Below are 4,588 nucleotides of genomic sequence, written 5' to 3'. Positions count from 1 at the left end.
GGATAAATATTGGTCTTGAATAAAGATAAGTGTTCAGGAAGAAGTAGTATTGGCATGACGTTTCTTTCTCTGGGAGTGAGATCAGATTCCTGAGACTGAAGAACCAATTTATTCTTGTTGACATTGTGGCAGAGTGGGTGGAAGGAAAGGAGGGAAGACAAGGTGGTTGCTTAATTAGTGAAAGAAACCATAGAAGAAATTCAAGAGTTAATCTTCCCTATTGTCTAAATGGACTGCAAAAATAGTGTTTTGAAAGGTATATATGTAATTCACCTTATTGATGGCAGCTTTGGAGAATCCAAAAAAGTATTTGTTATGGAGACTTTAGCAAATCTTGGGGACTTCAGGAAATAAATATTCTCCTGCAACCACATTTTCTTCTGTAGCATCACTTATGCAGAGGGCATCTATTTCTATACTTTCATTCACAACCTCTGCTCTCATCTTTAGACTCTCTTTCTAAATGTCTTTTTCTATCTTGCATTTTATATATGACATAAAATGTGAACTCATTCCATCTCTTCTCTTCCTAAGGAAACTTTTGCTTTGCTCCCCAAGGAAGGTTATGAATGTCATAATATGATCATGTCATTTCTGCACTCAAAAGTACTACATTCGCCCTGGATCTTGGCTTCCAAGTGCCCCAAGTGCGACAAAACCGTGTACTTCGCTGGAAAGGTGAACTCCCTGGGCAAGGACTGGCATAAATTTTGTCTCAAGTGTGAGCATTGCCCAAGACACTGACACCTGGAGGGCATGCAGAGCACGATGGGAAGCAGTTTTGCCACAAGCCCTGCTATGCCATGTTGTTTGGGCCTAAAGGTGTAAACATTGGGGCCGCAGGCTGTTACATCTATGAAAAACCACAGGTAGAGGAGGCTCCTGTCACTGGCCCTATTGATCACCCAGTTCTAGCAGAGGATTAGAAAGCCAGTGGCACCTCCAGAGGGCCCAGCAGAGCCTCCAGTGTCACGACTTTCACCGTGGAGCCCAATATGTGCCCTCGATGTAACAAGAGGGTCTATTTTGCGGAGAAGGTGACATCCCTGGGAAAGGATTGGCACCGGCCTTGCCTTTGCTGTGAGCGTTGTGGAAAGACACTGACACCTGGTGGACATGCAGAGCATGATGGACAACCATATTGCCATAAACCTTGCCATGGAATTCTCTTTGGACCAAAAGGAGTGAACAGTGGGGCAGTGGGGAGCTACATCTATGACAAAGACCCTGAAGTTAAGACCAGCCCTAGGAGGTCCTGACCCTTTGAGTGCTGCCCAGTCTGCTATTCCCATTTCTTCTAGGGGAGTAAGCACTCCCCACTGTTGCCTGCACAAGGAGCTTATTTCTGAGGGGGTGTGAATACCATGACCCAACTTTGTATATGAGTGTGAGGGTGCATTTTGAGGGTTCCCCAGAATTACTGAGATCTACCTGGGTGTCCCCCCATTCTTGCCCTGTCTTCTATTACTTCTCTCTTTCAGTCTGTTTGGGTTTACCTACTTACCTCCCTAGCCACCTTTCTGTCTCTATTACTCCTTTTCTCTCATTCCCTGTTTTCCTTTCTCTTTGTTGCTAAAAGGCTGTAGGTCCTACTATCTATCTAGAAAGGATATGGGTCCTGCTTTGTCTAGAGACAAATCCTTTGTCCCTCACAGTGTTACTCAGCAGCCTTGGGCAAAGTGTTCTCTGCTGTCATTTCTCCTAAAACCTAGCCTCCTATACCTTCACATTTAACCAGACACTAAGACTGCTTTGACTTTTGCTATCAATAAAGGTTTTGAGAATCTGAAAAAAAAGTACTACATTGCTTACCTTTAATTGTCCATTCTTTATACACTCTACATTATTGTCAAAGAGTATTATACCCCAACCTCACCTTTCTACCTTTCAACTCCTTACATTTCTTGATAAGGAATTTTAAATGGAATGGATTTCTCTCATGCCCAGCTCAGTTGTTGAAACGGCTCCTTTCATTTAATGTTCAACTCAGATGCCATTTTAAAGTTGTTTTTCTCATCTCACCCAAGTGAGCTATACACTTCATTGTCATCATCAGATTATAATAAAGGAGAAGACTATATCATTTCATTTTTGTATATTGAATACATAATGATTTGAGGTTGGGGAGGTGCCATGGAGCAGTACAAAGTGGACTCTAGCCTTTACTTTCAGACTTTGTGGAGGCCAAAAACATGAACTTGGGTTGTTTTTGTGCAATTACTTACCTTAATAAAGAAGTATGTGTACTAAAGAGAATAATTCCCACGGAATACCAGTGTAGATACTTAATAAATATTTGTTTAGTTGAACTCAGTTGACTAATTGAAGTTTTACTCAACACAAATAGCAAAAATAAGTTTAAATATAAAAATAATAATTACAATGTAGAAATATATCCCAAGACACTTTCTACCAGAACTCTAGTAATGCAAACACCATTTACTTTTTTTAAATGAGGTAACAATCATAATTATAAGTGATTTCTTCACAGTAGCACAACAGATTGACACTTCAGTGAAATCAGTTTGTTGAACTTCTCTACCATTGTCCATCCTATTACAACATGTGGCCTCTTATAAAAAGAATAAAACATTTACAATGTACATTAATGTTCCTTAAACGTCTCACTGAAACAACAATAACAACAAAACCTGTAGACATGTAGTACAAGTACTATCTTCATTTTGAAGAAGGGGAAATTGAGACTTAGGAAGGTTTAGTGATTTGACCCTAACCATGAAGCAAATAAAACTTTTGGAATTTGAATCTTGATGTGATGGTTACTAAGTCTAACAATCTTTTTTGTTGCATATAAATTAACATTGTTTCTGTACTGAATGCAATGAAAACTAAGAAATATGAACGGTGAAGGACCTGGGGTCAACGACATGTGGAAGAATTAATGTGACTAATTTTTTTTCCTTATTACTATAATATGATGTTAGACCTCAGGAAAAGCCTCAAATGTTATTGTTTTACAATTGTTATACAAACTTATTTTATACTTATTGTTATACAAACAAGCAAAGGAGTTTATTAGCTTTATTTCCAACCTTTTAACTGTTTTTCTAGAATTGAGGTTGACATAAACTCACATAGGTTTAGTTTTCTTTAATAAATTGAACTGTATGCTGATACTTCTTGTCATTTAGGGAGGATACTTTATAGTATAAATCCTTATAGGGATGATGTTAAAGACAGAATTTTCTCCAAGTTTCATATGCCTCTAAGGAAACAGAGAGTTGTGTAGAGAAAACATTTCTGCTAAATCATCATCCTTTGCCATTCCCAAAAGATATTTGATGAATGTGCCTCTGTTAGACAATGAATAAAGAAAAGTACATTAGAAATGGCCCTTGCCCTCTGGGAGCCAACCAACAAAGACAAGAGCAAGGCACAGTCCTTTCAGAAATGTGCAGGGAGATGATAAATAGAAAGCCAACATGCTTATGTCTTCTTTCCCCTTCTCCAGCTCTCTTACTTCCTGTTCCCCCTTTCATTTATTATTTCTGCCTACTGGATTTTTACTGAAAGGAAGTTGAAGGAAGGGAACAATATGTCATTTTTTTACAGTGATTTGGGCATTGTTAGCACTCTGGTATTCAAGGACAGCCATTTAACAGTATTTGCTGGGAGTGAAGCAAGAGGCCAGAAGATAATTTTTAGACAAGAACACTGGCATGTAATTTCCTAGTATTTTCCACCCATTTTTTTCAGTTCTTGTAAATTTGCCTTAATTTACTGTGGCATTTCAAGACTTAGGCAGCTAAGAAAGCCCCAAGTCATGTTTTATGCTCAGGGCTCCTCAGGCTTGCACTGTGTATAGATTTGGCAGCTTCAAAGAGGCCTCAAGGAGTGCCACAAAAAGTACAAGTCATTTCCTCTCTGAATTTGTCTAGTTTGCCCCAAATGGAGGGTTCATCACAGTTCGAGATTTTTGTATGTCACAGTTGTGGGTGGGGGAGTGAAGCAGTACCAAGTGGACTCCTTCCTTTCTTTTCAGACTTCATGGGTGACTGAAAACATGGATTCAGGTTGTATTTGTGTGATCATATCCACAGCAAAGAGGTAAGTGCACTGCCTACATAGAATGAATAAATCCTAGGGGTTGCCAGCTTCACTTTGAAAAAGATTGTCAGATGGTATATGCAGGGAAAACTGGGTTTGGGTGGGAAGGGAAGCAGATGTGTGTTCCTGACATAAGGCCCCAGGAGTTCTGGCCAATAGCAGAGGTGCTGCCTCTCTTATTTGGTTGGCAGGCTGGCACCTGTCACAGCACCCTCTGGAAGGTTACCCCTGAGAAGTGTAAACCTATTTCTCACAAACCTGGCATGCTGGCAGTAAAAAAGGGTGAGCTTCTATGTCTGTAAGGCAATCTGGGTATGTCCTGCCCCTCTGCTCCAGTTTTAAATTAACATCTGAACTTAATTTCCCACTTGCCATTTCCCTCTTTTTCCCCCTTTCTCTCCTCCTCCTGCATGGTTCCCTCCGTTTTCTCCCATGGCTGGAAGCATGGGATGCTGTCTGTATACCCCAATCCTACATTTGTTTTTGACTTAGCAAATTTGAAAATAAAAGTGATCTTAAA

General features: G+C 39.8%; 1 pseudogene; it reads left to right on the top strand.

Moving 5' to 3' along the window:
• Positions 1-623: 623 nt before the first annotated feature.
• On the top strand, positions 624-1,793 carry LOC138172537 (cysteine-rich protein 2 pseudogene; annotated as a pseudogene).
• The last annotated feature ends 2,795 nt before the right edge of the window (positions 1,794-4,588 follow it).

This window comes from Petaurus breviceps, unplaced genomic scaffold (assembly GCF_028583685.1).
Source record: "Petaurus breviceps papuanus isolate PSGF00001 unplaced genomic scaffold, PetGlider_PUasm1.0 551, whole genome shotgun sequence".
Taxonomy (NCBI): domain Eukaryota; kingdom Metazoa; phylum Chordata; class Mammalia; order Diprotodontia; family Petauridae; genus Petaurus; species Petaurus breviceps.
This window is presented reverse-complemented; position numbering and strand designations above follow the sequence as displayed.